We start from the raw sequence: 21,067 nt of genomic DNA, 5'->3' as shown, positions 1-21,067 counted from the left end.
AGTGTGCCGAGCAAGAAAGTAGCCCCTGCTCCAAAACCTTCAAGCTTGACTGAAATTTGCAGCCGCCAACATGAAAAAGTCAAATGCCTTTTGGAGAAACATTTTATGTTCACATGATACAAAGATTAAGCTATCTGGCCACAATGACAAGAGCAAGAGTATTTGGAGGAGCAAAGGTGAGGCCTTCAGAGCTAAGAAAAATGTCCCAGCTGACCAGCGTGGTGGTGGTAACATTATGCTCTGGATCTGTTTTGTTGCCATGGGTTCTAGTACATATCACAAAACAGATGTAATAATGAATACGGAGGACTACTGCATCTCCTGTTGCTAGCAACAAGCATCATTGAAATGTCTTGAGCCTTGTGAGCAAAAAGATTCAGTGAAACAACCTGAACTGACCAAGGATGACATGGTAGTTTGGGACCACAAGATCACTTCTATGATCTTCACCAAAATGTAATTCAAGTTGAACAGAGCGCTTTTTATATAATAGAAAATATCCAACATGAACAGGTTTTAAAGAGAGTAATCCAAAGGAAACAGGAGCTGGACGCAGTGCAGAGATAAATTCTTAAATAAGACAAGGTCTTAAATAATCAGGCCCCATCTTATCTTAATGACCTTATAGTACCATATCACCCCAACAGAGCACTTCGTTCTCACACTGTAGGATTACTTGTTCTTCCTAGAGTATTTAAAAGTAGAATGGGAGGCAGAGCCTTCAGTTTTCAGGCCCCTCTTCTGTGGAACCAGCTTCTAGTTTGAATTCAGGAGACAGACACTATCTCTACTTTTAAAATTAGGCTTAAAACTTTCCTTTTTGCTAAAGCATATAGTTAGGGTTGGATCAGGTGACCCTGAATCCTCCCTTAGTTATGCTGTAATAGGTGTAGGCTGCTGGGGGATTCCCATGATGCATTGAGTATTTCTTCTTCAGTCACCTTTCTCACTCACTATGTGTTAACAGACCTCTCTGCACTGAATCATACTTGTTATTAATCTCTGGCTCTCGTCCACAGCATGTCTTTTATCCTGTCTTCCTTCTCTCACCCCAACCGGTCGTAGCAGATGGCCCCGCCCCTCCCTGAGCCTGGTTCTGCCGGAGGTTTCTTCCTGTTAAAAGGGAGTTTTTCCTTCCCACTGTCGCCAAAGTGCTTGCTCATGGGCTTTGTAGTTTTTATTAGTGGAGTACAGGGACAAACCAAAGCATTTTGGAAACTTAACTGATTATACATCCTAAATAGTTAGAGACATACTGTAATTTCCTCTAAACCTCAACTTTAGAGGCAAGGAAAAATGAATGTATGGTGTTTTGAGAAAGAAAAGCATTCTGAAAATTGGCCAAAAGAATTATTTTGGACTTGCAATTTCATTTACTTGGGAAATAGAAATGGCAAATGGAAGGCTATTGTCCTATAGTTCTAGTAACACTGACTTTTATTAGTAAAAAATGTTGAAAAGGTAATCATGAAAGCATAGAGTATAAGGCATCAGCACATACAAGTTTGTTTGCTTTTTTAAATATTGATGAGAGCACATGGGTCCTTATTTCATGAGTAATGACCACTTAATGAAGCTTTGGCAAAAAGCTCAATCATCTTTTTATTCTCTCTTTTAATTTTCTCAGCCTTCCAACTTCTTATTCCATCAAAATCCTTTTCATTTATTGTTTGTTTATTCAGAGATCATTCTGCTTTTATTCCTTGAATCAGTCCAAAGCAGTCATTCTTTAAATATAGTTTTACACTAAGAAATCTCCCTGAAAATACTCTATTAGGAAATATCGAGGAAAATATGTTACCATGGATACCTAATCATTTGCACAAATGTATGACTCTTACAGATAACTTAAAAGGAAGTTTCTATGGGAGTTCATGGACACAACATTGATTTAAACAAAATTCATTTTTTACCTTTTTTTGATTAAATGACATAACCACTACCACAGTGAGTGATAGTGGTTATGCAAGAGAATATAGTTGGTATGGTCTCCCTTACCACCACAAAAGAAATTCAACTGTATTTTATCACATAAGTTAAAGATCCCCTCGAGGCATGCTAAGAAAAATACTCTGTTTGAATAATAAATTGTAGTGTTGCGATATGTGATAAAACCCTGTATGCAGGATTTAAAACTCACATTGCAGATTAGAACCTGAAAACTCTCTTGTGCCAAACCCAGAGGACTCATCATTCTGCATAATGAAGTTCAAAGAGGAATCACTGATTGCAATTATTTTTGATTGGAAGGACATTATCCTCAAAAATCATAAAATTAATGACCCAAAATTGTCCATAATATGAGGTTGTGCATACCATAACTGAATGTCACATTTGCTTTTGGTGTGTGTGACAAACAGTGGGAGAAATCTTAAATTCTGCACTGGTGAACTGGATCCAATTCACCTCCGAACTTCAGCTCATTACCTAATTTAAGATCACTCCACTGCTCTGTTTCAGTATTCGATCACAAGGGAAATATAAGAGCCAATTTTTCATGCTGCGTTACACGTCAAATCTGCTGAAAACTGATAAACCACTATTGAAGATGAACTTGTCAATATTAAAGACATGCCTTTTTGTACTCAACCCTGCAGCAAAAGTTCTTTTTGAGAGTTGGAGCTATGAAAAATGCTCATATTGCAGTGTATAGTATATATATATATATATATATATATATATATATATATATATATATATATATATATAGATATATATATATTGTGTTGTTTCTTCTTGTGATACTCAGTGACACATGTATTACAGGAGAAACACTATGACAATCGCTAAGGACATGAAGTTGCCCTGAATGATTTGCTAACAACTTGCAGTAAAGCTTAGCCAATGAATGAGGGAATAAGAGAGCAGACGTAACAAAATTAGTGGTGGAAAATTATAAATCTACAGTGGAGGACAGCAAATCAGAGATTTAACTCATTAAACTGACATACAGTAATGCAATCCATACAGTGATTCATAAGTGCATTAACACCGAGCCCCCAATTTCATACTTTATTTTATCTTCATTAGTAACACAGGTATTGTGATGTATCGTACACGATTGTTTTGTATTGGCTCGAGTACTTCAGAATTGCTGAAATTAAATACTTACTACACTACTACAGATGTACTATAATATAATGAAAACTGCATGCTAGTTCAGGCAAACAGCTCACACTGTACTGTTTGATGGTGATGGTATGTGATACGTCCATCAGGCTTGCAAATTATATTTTTTCATCTCAACCTTATACTAAGCAAGTGTGAATGAGTTTGGCAATGTGCCTTTGGTGCCAACAGCTAGAACTGGTAACAGGTACATTACAGTTAATTAAGGATTCATAGGTCCTTATAGCAGCACTGTTTCTTCCATAACAACTTTTCATGCATTGAAGTACTAATGTTCCTAATGACTGACTAATAAATACACGCCAATAAATGTATCCCAGAAAGTTGAATCTCTTCATCTGGGAGAAATATTTAATCGCCCATTTAAGTGACTTCTTCAAACTCAGCTGAGTGCAGGTTTCATTAACAACCTTCATAATCAAGGATGCATCAAGACATGTATTATACAAAAAAAACCCCAAAAACAACAGTGACACTGGAAATGGGCATTTCAGTTTATAAAAATATGACTGAGGAAAATGATCAGAACCTAATATTAACAATAACTATTGGCACAAATTCAAAGGGCTTAGTGCTAATGATCTGCTAATCTGAACTGGTTGTCATGACAGCACGTTGACAGGCCAGAAAGAGACAGAGACAAAGAGTGAGAGAAAGAGAAATTGGAAGGAAATAGGTGGGGAGATTTGCAGTCAGTCTGATGTACGCCAGTGTTAAGTGCTAAAGTGTTTTACCCCCCACGCGCCGTGAAGTCAATTTAGCTCCCTCACACAAGTCTCTCCTGCCTTGTTCGCTGCTCGCTATGTGTGGCAGATAAGACAGTACAGTACTTTACAACAGTGATCCAACATCTAATTAATTCACAATATAGAAATTTAAAGAAAGTACATTAACTTTGCTGGCACAAATTATCTTATCAAATCTGATGTGCTGTAAAATGTGTTACAATAAGTTAATATTTCAACCAGAAATACCCGAAATTCTCTTTCTCAACATTCTGAAGGGTGAAGGTTTTGTCTCTTTTTGAATTTGACTGAGTCTAAGTTGAATTTTAAAGTTTTGATATAAAAAAAAATAAGGCATTACCTTCAGCTTTAACAGACCTATATATGAAAAAAACCTTTTTTGATTAGTGATTAGTAATGTGATTGGAGAACTTAGCAGTACAATAGTGCAACACTTCTGTAGGACACATCTATTTGAACTTAGCTGCCATTAGTGATTGGCTGATACTGATGGGTTCCACTGCTACAAAACAAGCAAAAACAAATGAACTGAGGTGGTTTACTTACTTATGGGCTCAGCTATTTATTTTTCTTCTGGACTGCTTCTCATTTATTATCAACCTGGACTACTTGGCAGTCAATTTATTCTTGTGCTGACTAAGCAGCTGTATTCATTTTCTATTTCAATGTTGGTGAAACTGCCTTTTCTTTATCTCTGGTCCTCCATAGTTGCTGCAAATCAGGGGTGACAAATGAGCAAGGCAGGGAAAACTATTATCTATGTAGCCTTAGCAAAGCATACTCCTAGGTAACATTCACAGTGAAGTTTGGTCTGTGTCACGGTCTGAGCTGGCAGACCGTGCGGAGATGAGAATGAGGACCCAAATGCAGACACCGAAGACAAAGATGGATGTTGAACAGAAAGCGGGCCTTTATTATGGTGGAACTGAACAATAAACAAAAGCAAAGAACGACTACACAAAGCTAACAAAACCTAAACTGGGAAGACTAAACACTACATGAAACCTGAAAACTTGGAACAAGAAACCTGAAAACCTGGAGACACGGGGGAAATACACCGGGGAGGATACACAGACGATCCGACAGGGAACAAAGGAAAACACTCACTATATATGCAGATGGTAACGAGGAAAGGAGTAACCAAAAGGGGACACAGCTGAACCAAATCTGACAAGAGGAGAAAGGAAGAACGCAAAACTGGATACACTCACAGAAGACACAAGACCGTCAAAGTAAAACAGGAAATACAAGACAGACACTGAGACGCAGACTCGACACCGAGGCGCGACTGACTAGATGGAAAACATGAAACAAAGAAAGGCAAGGTGACAGAAACCAACGGCAAAACTATGAATATAACATAAACAGAAAACCATCAAGAGAACTAAGACAATGAATGACAATATTTAAGGAATCTTAATTACAAAAACACAAGACACTGGGTCACAGCCCCAGTGACAGTCTGTGAAACCAAATCTACTGATCTTAATAAAAACAGACTTGGGATTTGTGACCATGATTAGTGAAAAAGAATTTGTGAAATTAAACTGGAGTCCATGTGACTCGAGTTGGGTTAATTGAAATAAAAAGAAAACACTGTTATATGGGTTGAAAAGGCTGATTTCTGTTCACCTTGCTAATCTGCATCTATGCAGCCATTCAATGAAGTGAATGGCTGAAGATGTGAAATATTCATAAAATATATATATTTGTCTTCCACAGTGGAATAAAAGGGTTAGGCCATTTTTATGTTTTTCACCAGCTATTTCTACTCACTCTCTGAAGCTTCTAATGCACTATTAAGTGGAAAAACTTGAAATATTGATAGTGATTAAAGTTTAACTCAAAGGTTCTTCTAAGTTTGACCTGACACCATTGACATGATTAATTCTGCAGAGACAACTGGCAGCTCTTTTCTTCATGGAGAACTCACAAAAAACTGATACTACTATATCACAAACTCATATGCAAACCCAGCTCAAAAAGAGAACCAGGTAATGAATCCAACTTTCAGTAAAGAGTCAAACAGCTGGGTCCTACAACTCCCACGTAGTACTTACAGGCACTAAGTCTAAAAAGAGCTCAAGTTCCAGCCCCCTAGGTGTCACTACAGAATTTCAGATAAAATTATCTGATGTCAGCAGACAAAGTCAAGATGACCTTTATGTCATTACTGTGATAGTTTTGAAGGCTCCTCTATAGCTACAAGCTACATTATACAACTGTTCATGGCATTTGCATCGTGTAAGTACGACGTAAATTCGATCACCTACCTAGATCTTCTAGCTGTGAGGACGCCATCGTGTTTTTTTCATCTGCAATTGTAAAAAGTAAGCATATATACTTGCTGTACAAGCCCACTCTCAAAAAAGTTGTGACGCAATGTAAATGTAAATAAAAACAGAAAGCAATGAATGTCATGAACCCTTATTTTATCCACAATAGAACATAGAAAACATATAAAATCTTTAAAGTGCAACGTTTTACTATTTCATAGAAACTTTAAGCTCGTATTCAGCAAAAATTTGGGACATGGGGGAACAAAAGGTTGAACACGTATGTGGTGAGTAAATGGAGGTTCACCAGTCTGACAAGAAAAATCAGGCAAGAATGAGACAATCTGGAACATTTCTGAGATGTTTTGACGCCATCAGTTTAAAATAAGCTAATATTTTCCTTTAAATAGTAAAATGTCTCAGTTTAAACATTTTATTTTATTCACAGCAGAACAAAAATTTATTTTTTCTATGTGCCAAATATGGTTTTGAATGAGATTAGCATAGTTTCATTTATTAGCATTTTACACACCATCCAAATTTGGGGGTAATTAGGGTTGTATACAAGATGTGTAAGTCCAGTTTTCTTTTATAACATATATGACGTGTGATCAAAAAATCCTGGCATGTTCAGACAACTTTTATCGTGACTACTGAAACTCTTATTCTGCCCATACACAATGTGCACTCTGAGATTTCACTAACTTGCACTTCAAACGTCAATAACTCTTTCAAACTGACTCAAATTTCATGTGAAGGATCATTGCTGGCGTCTCCAACAGAACAATTATCAGTTGAGTCAGAGTTTCCAAGCCTCAAGGCTCTGCATCATGTGAGCAGCTCTTTGTTTTAACTGTTCAGTGTATTGACTGTGAAGGGATTATCAAAGTAGAATTCAATTCAGTTTAATTCACAACAACAGTTTCCTAAAGTTGCTTTATATTGGAAGGTAAAGAACCTGCAATAATACAGAAAAAAAACAATCAGATGACCCCATATGAACATCATAGGGTTCACCACCTGGGACACTCCCCAGATTTGGCTCCCTGTAGTTCTGTCTACATCCACAAAAATTAACTTCAGTTTGAAGGTTCACATTGGAGCAAATCTTGTTCCCATCACAGAGGCACTTGTGCAATTGACCATAATAGGACTTTCACTGAGATAAGTAACGGAGTGCTAAAAAAGGATCCAGAGATGTATCTTAACGGGCTCTTAAATACCTCTTTTCTACTCAAGCACTTTGGACTCACCCTTATTTCTATGCTTAAGTGATTTCTAACAAACATTCATATGTTGCCCAAAGATACTATGGCAACAGTCAGGGATCAAACCATCGACCGTCCAATTAGTGGGAAACTTGCTCTACTTTCTGAGTGATTGGATGACCTTGGATGTGAAATCCCAGGTAATGCTTTTGACTTTTATGAACCTAATATCAGCATATGTACAAGTTATGAGCCTAAAACTCTGGCTTCTTTCTACTCTTGGATTAGTATGGATTAGTATAGAGGGCGAGCTTCTGTTTGTTGGAGAAGCCAATCAACAGAAAGTTGGCTTGAAAATGGAACTGAAACGGCTTATCCTAGCATAAGACAAACAAATTAATAAAGAATTAATTTCAAACAAATACATTCTTAAGAATAAAAATCTAGACAAGAATGGGATTTTTATTCAGATATATAATAATATATGGTGTTTCTGTCAGGGTGTAGGGTGGTTAAAAATAATTTTTGAAAGGCATGAATCATCAGCTCTGTTGTCTTTCTAATCAAGTGACCTCTATATGCCGGAGCAAAAAAGCTTGAAGGCTATGTAGATGTGGGAGTTTCAGTCTCGTTTAATGTTGCACCAGGTAATTGATTGCAATCATTAGTGCAGCGTAGAGTGACCTTGCTTACGGGAAAGAAGGGGGTTGGGGGGGTTGGGGTGACTTTGCAGGAAGACAGAAAAACAAAGGCAGCACACGAGTGGTTTAATAGACTGTAATGTGTGTCTTCATTGCATTGGAGGTAAGCATGTATAAGAGATGAGCTCAGAGGGCAGACACATCTGAAGGTAAATAAATCATATTCCCAGCGCTGGGCTGACATCTTACACTCCTGCTGCCTGCTCCCATATTACAGATTTAATGACTGACAGAGGGAAAAACAGCAAGCAGCTTCTACCACTTGCTGCTTTCATGACTGCTGATTTAAGCAATGCTGTCAAAACGTTTACTTCTTTACATCGTAGCATTACGATGTGGAAATACCATTTGAAAGCGAGGGATGACCTGTAAATATAGCTCAATGCAAATGAACAATGAAGTGGAAAACACACTTGCCACTCTGCATTGCTTAAACCAAGGCTGGTTTAAGCAGTACAGGCTGGTTTTGCATTATGGTGGTACTGCTTTTTAATATTTAATGATTTAATATTATTCCCGCTGAATGTGTGAATGTGTCTCCTGTTCATGTCATGATAGAAAAAGACATAGCAAGAAGGAGCAAGCCAGATGGATGAGTGAATAAGTATGAAGTGGATTTTAAAACCACAGACTGTGTATAAAAGATGAATGTAGTCATGGCGATGTCACTCAATGGGTTTGGACAAGCTGCAGGTTTAGGGGTGCAACGAACAGATACGCATATCTGCTAATTGGTTAGTCAGTTAATTAGTGCTTTCACTCACCAAAACAGAAGTAGGAATTTCTTGGAAGGTCTGTGTCATACAGCAGGCCATATTATTTCTCAGAAAATTCCATCAAAAATGCTCCAAAAGACACCAAACAGCACACACACAAACCTATGCCCCTCAACCTCAGATCCAGACAGACTAGATAAAAATATTCCTCCGTTGTATATATTTTGCTACAGGAGCTGTAAACATGCTTCTAATGCTGTAAAGTCAGCATTTTAACATGGGAGTCTATAGGGATTGACTCACTTTTGGAGCCATCCTCAAGTGGCTGTGCTGTTCTGTTTGTGCAGTAAATTTGAGGGACTTGGGCAGATGTTATAATCGTGGCTTTAATCTGCAAATTTAAAAGATCTCAAATGCACATACACATTTCTCTCACTGATGCTGAAATGGGCTGTCCACAGCACATAACTCAACACCTTATCTCACGCTCCTGCTGTTCAATATGTGATAAGCTCAACAGGAGGTTTATAATTGTCAGTCACAAAAAAAGAAAAGCTATCTTCTGTTTAATGTTTGATCCTCTTTTCCTCCAATCTTCTGCCAAGTCTAAAATCCATTATGTCAGCTTCAAACATTCAAAAGAGGAATTAATATGGGAAGAATTTAACAGCAATGGCCAAATTGGTTTGCATCCCACCTAATATGAAAGAGACGCAATTAAAATGTCAGGGCTGGAAGACTCCCAGTGTGGCACCAGCTCCGCTTTTGTTTCCTGGATAATAAAGGAGTCAATGATTGTTGAGGAGCAGCACAACCAGACATATAGTCAGTATTACAGTCCACAGGCTGGACATTGTGGGCTTAGTGGAAAGCCTCTGAATGCAAAGTAGCTTAGGAGTGCCAGAGGAAATGGGATATCAATAGCGGCCAACAGATTTGGCTGCTGTTCAGAAGCCTGATGCTCCACTTCAGTGCTGACTTGAGCCCAAACTGTGCTGGGGCATATCAGTTTATAGACAAGCAGTGTTTGCAGAAAATTCTCAGCATTTGTTTTAAGTTACCCGGAGAATTAATGTCTGCCTCAGAGGACGTTCTAATGATCACTCACACTTATTTATGTTAGTTTCCCAAACTGCCTGAAATGTAGCAGATAATAGTTTTGTGGTGCGCGGTGAACTCCGACTCCCACCCATCTTGGGGACTTATTTGCTAAAGTGACGTTTCTGCTGGATGACAAGGCGAGAAAAAACATGGAGTCTAGTTCCAAAACACAGCTGCATCTTAATCATGACAGTGTTGAGAAAAAAATAGCTACTACAGAAGGCAAGGTGAGTTGGGTTTTTTTTTAAATTATTTTGCAGTGCTGGGTATTGGAGGAGGCTTTTACTCCAAATAGATTCACTGTGCTCCCCACACCAGCCAGACTTGTGCTCTGAATGCTAAGCTCTCTCATAAATTGTAAATGACAACTTGATTCATGCAGGTAATACATTTTACTGTCCGACTGGGTGACATTGCGGTTATACATTATTGAAGATCTGGGACGATGCAGAGGGAGGACGTTGGAATTATGGTAATACCACTGAGGCATACTCAGCAACAAAAATTAAACATTACGACACCAGCTGGTGAGGACAAATGCTTGACTAGCAAGGACAAGGCTAGACACAGTGCTGCGAAAAAGTATTTGCCCCCTTCCTGATTCTTTAGTGTTTTTGTTTTGGTTTTTTTTTTTGCATATTTTTCATACTTATATGTTTCACTACAAAGGAATTTTAAAATTAGCTTTTAAAACTCAGCTTTTAAATGATGATTTAATTTATGGAGGGGGAAAAAATCTATCAAAAAGGACCAGAGAGATGGTGACTGTGAATCTAGGGCCCTCTTGCTATAAGACCAAACCACTGGGTCATGCTGCTCGTGGGCTGATGATCTCAAACATGTATGCATGACATCAGAAAGGGGGCAAATACTTTTTCACCATGTATCACCATGCTGCAGGGGAGCAAAGGTGAAACTGGTTTAGGACTGACATTGGAGAGTAAGATGGGAATAACCTTCAGAGATCTCCTGAAGATGACAGACTTTTATAGTATTGATGGAATATTTCAGCTGTAGTCACTAGAGAGCCCAGTGGCAAGGCCTTTAACTGGGTGCACATACTCTCTGCACTTCAGCAGTGGCCTGCCTCACATCTCTATACCCACAGTGCAAGCACAATTTTCCACCTACAGGCACCTGGCATCTGCAGTGAAGTGGAAGTGCCAGATTCAGGGGCAAGTTATATTTGAATCTTTGTTTATTGATGTGAAAGCGCCGCAGAGCTGTTGACCACACATCACACCACTGACACCATGTTCGATGAGCAATAAAGTGTATACTTTATCACCTAGAGCAACATAAGAAAGTATTAGTCGGTAAAAAAATACAATAAATAAGACAACTTCCTCAATGCCTTGGTAAGGTCAATGCAAATCATCAATCCAACAGATGAAGAGAAACCTGTGTGAAAGAAGGAATTGATACTACTGCAACAAGCGGTGGACGTAAAGACACACCTGCACTGTAAAATGTAATATTGTGTTTACTTAAAAATATTAAATAGGCTGAACTTAATTTTTATCAATTTGTTATCAGAACTCGATTTAAATACGTTACCAGTACTTTTTATGCAAAAACACTGATAAACTCAATTTATTTGAGTTGTCTTAACTTAGAAAAACTAAGTAAGCTGGAAGTTTTGCTTCTCAGGGCGGAAGGATGAAAGATGTGTTTTGAAAATGCCACGTGACTACCGTCCTCCTCCCTCCCGGATCAGTCCGCATGTTCATGGCGCCAGCATTTGTTATGGAATATATTGAGCAAACCTGGAGATATTATTGTTGTCATTGCTGTGGATCTTTACTGACTTGGTGAGTAAATGTTTACTCTTATTCAAACTGATTTTGTGGCTTCTCTTAGTTTAGCACCAGGTTTCTAATCTTGCTAGCTAGTTAGTGTTAGCCTAGCGTTGCTGCTGCCGCTGGGCTCATGTTACTTAAAAATTAACACCACAGCTTTAAAAACCTTATATACAACTATGTCTGTGAAATTTTCTGTTGATTGTTTGAAATAAAAAAGTGAGATAAGAGCCCAGACAAAATTCTTCGGGAGGCGCAGCCGTTAGGGGTGGGGTGGGGTGGGGTGTGGGGGATATTTTCAATCCATAGCCATAACTAACTAACGAATAGTTATGTCTATAACTTCTGTTCCCTGAAGGAGAGGAACGAGGTACAACACATAAGTATGGGATATCACGCCCTCGCGTGTCCTGGCTGAAGAAACCTTTATTCACGCCTTTAAGGCAGATGACGTGTGATGACACGCGCACGGCCCCGCCCGCACATATAGCCGCTGTCATCACAGTCATCCCTCAGTTCGATAGCCGCTCTTCACCGAGCCAACTGCTCAGTGGGGCCACCCTGTGTTGTACCTCGTTCCTCTCCTTCAGGGAACAGAAGTTATAGACATAACTATTCGTTCCCTTTCAGTCGATTCACTCGGTACAACACATAAGTATAGGACATATATTCACGCCCCGCAGAGCAGCCACCGAACCGGAATGGGACCACCACATCCTTAGTGAGTGGTAGACCCAGCAGAAAGGACAGCATGAGCCACCGAAGGGGCTGTAACGTCCAACCGATAAAACTGCACAAAAGTGTGCGGCGATGCCCAACTAGCTGCTGCACAAATATCAGCTACAGGCACCCCTCTAAAAAGAGCCCATGAGGTCGCCATCCCCCTGGTGGAATGAGCTCCCACCCCGTGGGGCAACGCAAGACCTCTGGTGCCGTATGCCAGTGAGATAGCTTCTATAATCCAGTGGGACAGCCTCTGTTTGGACAGAGCTCTACCTCTATTTGGATTAGCGAAGCAGACAAACAGCTGGTCACATAAACGCACATCCTGAGTGCGCTCAATGTAGGTGCGTAGCACACGCACTGGACAAAGAGAATGCATCCTCCTCTGCTCCTCAGATTCAAAAGGAGGGGAGCAAAAGCTCAGCAACTCAAACTCCATTGAGCTATAAGATGCAGGCATGATCTTGGGAAAATAGGCAGCATTTGGACGCAATACGACCTTGTGGCCATCAGGAGAAAACTGTGTGCAGGCGGGATGCACAGACAGCGCATGAAGGTCACCCACTCGCTTCGCTGAAGCCAAAGCGAGAAGTAATGCGGTCTTATATGAAAGAAATTTCATATCCACAGACTCAATGGGTTCAAACGGGGGGCTACAAAGGGCCTCCAGCACCAAAGACAAGTCCCAAGCAGGGACACTGGACTTAAGCACGGGCCTCAGCCGGCGAACCCCTTTCAGAAAACGTATGGCGAGGGGATGAGCACCTGGTGTCACCCCGTCAAAGCCAATATGACAAGCAGATATAGCTGCTAAATAAACCTTGATTGTCGAAAACGAAAGGCCTTTATCCAGCAGCTCCTGCAGGAATGTCAAAACATCCACAATAGAGCACTGAAATGGGAGAGTATGGCGGTCCTGGCACCATTGCTCGAAGGCTCGCCATTTGTAAGCGTACAAGCCTCTAGTAGATGAGGCTCTAGCGCTCTGAATTGTCGCTATCACACTAGGTGGCAAACCCTTAGCAACCAAGTTTAACCTCTCAGCAGGTAAGCATGAAGGCGCCACAGATCCGGGCGCGGATGAAACACTTCTCCTCCCGCCTGAGAGAGGAGATCCCTGCGGAGAGGAAGCTGCCAAGGACTCGCTGCTAGCAGGCTGATTATCTCTGCATACCACGACCTCGCGGGCCACCAAGGGGCCACCAGGATCAGAGAGAGGGAGTGCCGACGCACCCTCTCTAGAACTGGAGATATCATTTCCACTGGGGGAAATGCATACAGGAGCACGTCTGGCCATTGGTGCGCTAGCGCGTCCAAGCCCAAGGGTGCATCGTGGTCGATTATGGAGAAGTACAGGGGGCAGTGAGTATTTACCCTGGAAGCAAAAAGATCTATTTGCGCCTCGCCAAATAGATCCCAAATCTGAGCCACTATTGAAGGGTGTAACCTCCATTCTCTCACCAGAGGATCCCCCCTGGAGAGAAGGTCCGGCCCCAGGTTCAGGTGGCCCGGGACATGGGTGGCTCTTAGAGTCAGAAAATGAACACTGCACCATAACAGCAGAGAGCGAGACAGCTGCAACAGGGGAAGAGAGCGTGTTCCTCCCTGCCTGTTTATGTAAGACACCACTGTTGAATTGTCCGTCCTGACTAAGACATGCTGGCCCTGCAGGACTGGACGGAAATGCTTTAGAGCTAAGAACACTGCTAACAGCTCTAAGTGGTTGATGTGCAGCTGGCGCTGAGCTGCGGACCAGATCCCTCTCACTGACGCACCCTCGCACAGCGCTCCCCACCCTCTTAGGGAAGCATCTGTGGACACCACCTTGCGAAACAACACCCTCCCAATCCGAGAGCCCTGATGCAGCAGCCTGGGCTCCCTCCAAGGACGGAGAGCTAGCATGCAAGACGCGGTTACCGGCAGCCTCCTCCGGAGGTGACGCGAAGCACACAAACGGTGAGAGAGAGTCCAGCGTTGAAACGCCCTTATTTTTAACAGTCCAAGTGGCACTACGGCGATCATAGATGCCATCATGCCCAACAAGCGCAATATCGTCTGGAAACGCAGTCTGCGTCCCAGCTGAAACTGAGCGAGGCAGCGATGAAACGCGGCCACTCTGTGCTCCGACAAACGTGCGCGGCTGGAAAGAGAGCATATTTCCAGACCGAGAAAAGTAATCTGTTGACTCGGGATTAGCGAGCTCTTTTGAAAGTTCACAGAGAACCCCAGTGTCTGAATGTGTGACAGAACCAGCGACAGCTGTGTCTCCGCCTGCTCTCTGGAGCAAGCTACGAGAGCCCAGTCGTCTAGGTAGGCTAAGATGCGGATGCCTCTCTCTCTGAGGGGCGCTAGCGCTGCCTCGGCACATTTCGTAAAGGTGCGGGGAGCGAGCGACAGCCCGAACGGCAGCACTAGGTATTCGTAGGCTACGCCCTCGAATGCAAACCTCAGAAACTGCCTGTGTTTCGGGTGTATAGCGACATGAAAATAAGCATCTGTTAGATCGATTGTCGCAAACCAATCTCTCGGGCCGACTGCATTCAAGAGCTGTCTGAGTGTTAGCATCTTGAACCTGTACGTTCGTAGATACGCGTTCAAGACTCGCAGGTCGAGGATGGGACGAAGCCCTCCCCCTTTTTTCGGAACGACAAAATAACGGCTGTACCAACCTTTGTCTGTCTCCGAAGCGGGGACCACTCGTATTGCTCTTTTCTGCAATAGCGCCTGTATTTCCTCTCTGAGTATCATGGCTGCCTCGGTGTTGACAGTCGTGTTTACGACTCTTTGGAAACGAGGCGGCTTGACCCGGAACTGCAACCGGTAACCCATGGCAACGGTTTGCAGCACCCACGGAGAGGGGGCGCAAGCGCGCCACTGAGGGAAGTGAGCAGCCAGCCGGCTGACCTGCAGCACCGTCGGCGGGGCGTCGTCGCCCCCCAGTGTGTCTGCAGGGAACTGCATCACCTGCCTGACCTGGCTCATTTTGCCTGCAGGCTGAGCATTTGTGATTGTTTGAGAATAAACAACACTCTTTATTGATTGTAACATGGAAACATGTACATTCATACATTTTGTTGGATGCACCTTTTCTGGGGCACAACAATGAAAAAAAGCGGGAACACTCGATGTGGTCACTTGAACATTTAACACACCTGAACAGGGAGTTACCTGAGGCAATTTGTGTGCAGGGGTTTTGTGCTTGGGAGACGGTGATAGGAAAGTGCAGCGCCTTCTGGGGCTGACAACCTGAACAGAACTTAAGCGGCACCTCTTGTGCGGCAACAGAGGGGTAAAAACAGCGTCTCCCTGCTGCTGGACCCCTTCTCGACTCGAAACCACAGCTAGGAGGGCTGAGGCTTCTTCCTCCTTGGCGTCGGGTCCCGTCGGGGGCCCGAGGGTGGGCCTTTGCTCCAGGCCGACTGGCGTGGAGCTCGGGCCGGAGGACGTGCTCTCGCCGGCGGCACACCCACTCCAGCAGTGGGCGCCGGTCTCTTGCCAGTCGTCAGAGGAGCGGCGGGCCTGTGAGAGCTAGCTGCGGGCTTGGGCTGGAGCTGACGTCTGGGGATGATGTCGCGCAGAGCTTCCGTCTGCTTCTTCCTCAGATCGAATCTAGCCTGAATGGCTTCAAGTGAATGTCCGAATAACCCAGCCGCAGACACTGGTGCGTCCAGATACACAGCTCTGTCCCTATCCGGGACGTCGGAGAGGGTCAGCCACAGGTGCCTCTGCGCCACTACTGTCGAAGCCATCCCTCTGCCCAGGGAGAGCGCTGCACAGCGAGACGCACGGAGGATGTAATCCGTGGTGACTCTGACCTCGTTAAGAAGAGGTGCCAGCGGGCTGTCATCAGGAACCAGCGATCCAAGCTCCGCCAGGCACATTGCCTGGTACGTCTGGAGCATGGTGACGGAGCTCATGGCGCGAGCAGTGCCGGCCTGAGCCCGATAAATCTTCTCCAGCTGCGAGGCAGAGAATCTGCAGTGCTTGGACGGCAGAGTTGCGGGGCCACCGACACCATGGTTATGGGACGGGGCCAGATAAGCAGCCAGAGACGGCTCCATAGGGGGTGGGTTAGCTAAGCCAGCCCCCTCGGCGCCGTCCAATTCCATGTACTGTCCATAGCCGGGCACAGTGACGCGGGTAGACAGAGGTTTGTCCCATGACGCTGTTAGCTCGCAGAGAAAGTCTGGGAACATGGGAAGGCAGTTTTTGGCCGTTGCGGGCTCCGGTGGGAGGAAAAAACCCGCGAACCGCGACGGCTTCCGAGCTGGTGGAGGAGAGGGCCAGTCCACCTGCAGCTTCTCAGCAGCACGGCGAAACAGGGAGACAAGAGAGGTGTCATCGTGGCCGACCGGCGCAGCAGCGGTGGCACATTGGGCCGACAATGAGCTCTCCTGCTCATCCTCCGACAAACCATGGATGTCCAGGCCGATGTCCAGCATGTCATCGTCTTCCTGGGGAGCGCTGGCGGGCTTCAACCCAGGCTGAAGCCCGTCAGCGCTCCTGCATGGTTCCGGCTCGTCATCGGCTAACCCGTCAACATATTCCATGTGGTCAGCCCAGCTAATCGCGGGGACATCGACCGGAAAATCCTCGTCTTCGGACTCGGACGAAGCCGGGGCTCCAGACTCGGAAAGGAGAGGGTCATGCCGTGCGACAGCCGAGCGTCCCAGCACTCTTTCCACAAACGTCACCCGTCTTTCCAGGGTCGAGCGCCGGAGCTGGCGACAAAACGCACAGGCTTCGGGCTCCGTCAACGCTCTCCTAGCGTGGACGATCCCCAGGCAGACAGGGCAGGCATCGTGCTGGTCGCTGTCGTGCAAAGAGAAACCGCATCCCTGAGGACAGGGGCGAACAGAAGATTTCTGCTTTGCTCGCTTCGGTTTGGAGTCCATTCCAAAACGCAAAGCGAAACGCTGCACAAGAAAAACTTGAAAATAACGCTCCGCGGGCAGCCTACGCACCAACTGGGCAGTGGAGGCTAACACCAACAGGGGCAGTTAAGCTAAGTTCAAGTTGGCAGACAACGGAGCTAACTAGCAGCAGCTAGCTAGCCCAACTCAGCAGAGGTGTTCTCAGCGAGGTGAAGAGCGTAAGAACTGAGGGATGACTGTGATGACAGCGGCTATATGTGCGGGCGGGGCCGTGCGCGTGTCATCACACGTCATCTGCCTTAAAGGCGTGAATAAAGGTTTCTTCAGCCAGGACACGCGAGGGCGTGATATCCCATACTTATGTGTTGTACCGAGTGAATCGACTGAAAGGGAACTAACTAACTAACTATATATATCATGTTTAACCTGAGTAGCAAAACACCGCAGGGGGGTTGAAAACAATATGCCAGGAGTTAGCTGTGCTCCCGGACTCTATCAAGCCTTGACCTCCCGGTCAGCTATCGCGCTGGTGGATAACAGAGCTGTCCGAAAACGTGGAAGCACTTCTGCAAATATGTGATATTTTGATAAATTAAGTAGATATTTGAGCATTACACAGCTACATTCTCGCCTGAAAATATCTTAAAAGGTTATTTTGTGACCCAGAAAGGGTAATCTGGGGAAAAAGAGGATCGCATTTGTCGGCCACGGTTGTCGGAGCATGTGTACTTGTAAGCGCGGCAATGGCGGAGGAGCGCGGCTAAAAAACTTATTACTTTTTCTGGGTCACAAAATAAACTTTTAAGATATTTTCAGGCGAGAATGTAGCTGTGTAAAGTTCAAATATCTGCTCGATTTATCAAGACATCACATATTTGCAAAAATGCTCCGACGTTTTCGGAGACGTCCATTTTTTTTCATGCTTTGTAGCAGCTTTAGAACATCTGTGGCATCTATTGATGTCAAATCTAGCCTTTATTTAACAACATAAGCAAACTCTAAGTTACAATGATTGCACAGCCATTAAGGATCAAATCAGTTTCTGAAAAATGTTCTGTTTTTTTCTCCCTCTGCTTGCTTCTTACTGTCTTTGAGGCTCGGGACCAGCACTCCTGTTGTTGGACAGAAAGACATCAACTCAGTGGTAAGTGTTTTGGTTTTCCAATATATTAGCAACTGTCAGTGACATTTATATTAATCAGGCTGAACTTTAATCATACTTTAGATCAGCCTGTTTTACTTATTGTTGTATTTGTGCTTTGGTTTGGGGAAGTTGTTTCTTTACTGATCTTTTCCTGTCTTCTGTTATTAGACTTGAGATATGACTGCACTATGCTGTTGCTGTGACTCCAGTTAATTCTACAAGACATGCTGTGTAAGTAAACAAACAACAACAGTTTGGTCTGCATTTCTTGAAAGATCACATCCCAAACTTAGTTTAGAGGGTCTACACTGTATATAGTGAATTCTGCAAGTTTTCTAACAGCAAAATTTGTTTTGTGCCCAAATCATTTTGCACATCATTAGAATGAAAGTTATTGCCCATGTTTGCATAGCCCTTTTTAAAATGATGCTTTCATGACATTATTGTGTGTTGTGTGGTGGTCACAGCTATCCAGATTGACAATTGGGACATTGAATGTCACCTCTCCGGTGGGGAGGGAGCCTGAGATTGTCTAAATTGGAGTCTGTTTTATACCAAAAGCAGAAAAAAATGTTTTAAGAAAGCAATTAAGTTCATGTTCCAAAAAATATGATTGTTTGCTTGCAGGACACCAGGAGAGATGAGTCCTCCGTCACAGATGGTGTGGTCAGTGAAGATGGTCGCCTGCAAGTTCAAGCTCATTGCATCTCCAACCCACATCCACTGCCACTGTACTTAAGGGAAGTTAAAGACTTTCTTCTGCACCTACATTTGGATCACCTCGATCCGTGATAGTCATTCAGGCAGTAATACCTGGACTGGAAACAAGCATCCTTAAAATATTACAACATTCCAGCTCATGTGTTGGAATGCAAAACATATGTGTTGTTTAAATTAGAGACTGCACTTGTGACAGAACAACAAATATTTTATTTTGATAATATAAGTAATGTAAGTACAAAACAAACTTGTGGTAGGCCTAAACTTACTTTCAGAATAATTACATCTGAGACTTTGTTTCATTGTAAGATTATAACAGTGATGGCAATATAATTGTTTGTTGTTCAGCAGAACAGTGTCCAGTATATTGGCTGTTGTACTTTGTTGTGTTTGAAAATAAAAGTTGGGCTGATTTTAACATCATTACAAAAAGTGTTGTTAATTATTTTTAGTCATAATCAGGTTACCACAAATTGTTTTTTCATTTAGTTGAACTTGAAATGTTTGTCAGTAGGTAAACAATTAGTATTGTACAGTCAGAAATATCAAGTTATTCTTAATGCTGCAGACTTGCAATGTATAAGTTGTCCTAACAGTCATCTTAAGTAAGCTTTACTTAGTTTTTTTGAGGCAACGAGTTTCCTCAATTTTTTTGAGTTCTGGGAACTAACAAGGCTGTACAGTGTACTCAAAATGAGTAAGTTGCCCTAACTTGGTCATCTTACGTAAACTTGATCCAATTTTTTTGAGTTCTGGGAACAAATGAGCTTGTACAGAGTACTCAAAATAAATAAGTTGTCCTAACTTAGTCATTTTTAGCTAAGCTTTACTCAATTTTTTTGAGGCAACGAGTTTCCTCAATTTTTTTGAGTTCTGGGAACTAATTAGATTTTACAGTGTGGTATCATCATCCTCACATAGCCATTTCTTTGGCTGTCGTTTAAACACCTCTTCTTTCTATGCAATCTCCCTTACTCTTTCATTCAAACACTGACCTTAAACCTGTGAGTGTCTACAAGCAGAAGCAGCAGTGGTGAGTCTCTGATGAACTTGTAAATTCTCTGCTATTGATCCAGTTCTGCAGGGTCTGTTGGAGTGATTGGCTATAATTTTATTTTCCCTCAGTTATATCCATCAGCTAGGCAATTAATCAGACTTAATATTATATAATATTGTTAATATAATATTGTGTAAGTACAGTATCTTGGAATGGAAACTTCTATTAAAAGCACCAAATCCACACTACTGTGTAAAATTCTAAGATAACACAGCTTGACAGACATAAATGAGTACTTTTGCACCAACAAGATTCCCAAAGAGCTATTACCCAAAAACTGGTATATGTCAACATGCTGTGCAGTGTGCTCTAAAAAATACTTGAGGAACCAGGAGAAGTGGAAATCCAAAGGAGAAGCAGATCAAGAAAAAACTATATACACTAGAAGAACAATATCAGAACACAAGCAAGAGTGATAGGAATACTTCCAGCAAAGACCTGACACAGCACCTGAGACATGGATTTGGCCCTTCTGTTGATTCATTCACTGTTTGCTAAAGCCTCATCAGAAATGGTCTCGATGGAAGGATTGCTGTCAAGAAGCCGTTCTTAATGATGGGACACAGAGAATGGAATAAAAGGCAGCCAACATCCAAAGCAGAGCATCTTCTTTCTTTCAGGAAGCCTGTAGAATTATTCTGAAGACTAGTTAAGGAAAAAAAGCTAGCATTCAGCCTTAAGTTAAAATCAGAGATTCCCAAAGTGTGCCCCCCCCCCCCGCAGAGCCATTGCGGGGGGCGGTATGAAAAGGGAAAAAAAAACCCAAAACGCTTGGACACTGCTAGCACGGGGCTCCCACACAAACGCAAAGCAGGAGATGAAGCATAGCTGAATATGTTTCCAAACCAACTTCATTCTAAGCCAAAGACTAGA

The 21,067-nt window shown here is 42.9% G+C and overlaps 1 protein-coding gene and 1 long non-coding RNA gene across 5 annotated transcripts in view; one reads left to right on the top strand and one right to left on the bottom strand.

The window, feature by feature from the left end:
- LOC134620491 (beta-1,3-galactosyltransferase 1-like) overlaps positions 1–21,067 on the bottom strand; it is a 191,140-nt gene that overhangs the window by 5,934 nt on the left and 164,139 nt on the right. The window lies entirely within an intron of this gene.
- Positions 11,548–19,176, top strand: LOC134621326 (uncharacterized). The gene is made up of 4 exons (XR_010092189.2): positions 11,548–11,688; positions 18,369–18,417; positions 18,586–18,648; positions 19,045–19,176. It is a non-coding gene; the product is annotated as an uncharacterized LOC134621326 (long non-coding RNA).

The sequence above is a fragment of the Pelmatolapia mariae genome, linkage group LG23, assembly GCF_036321145.2.
Source record: "Pelmatolapia mariae isolate MD_Pm_ZW linkage group LG23, Pm_UMD_F_2, whole genome shotgun sequence".
Lineage (NCBI taxonomy): Eukaryota > Metazoa > Chordata > Actinopteri > Cichliformes > Cichlidae > Pelmatolapia > Pelmatolapia mariae.
The sequence above is the reverse complement of the archived record's forward strand: the minus strand, read 5'-3'. Positions and strand labels throughout refer to the sequence as shown.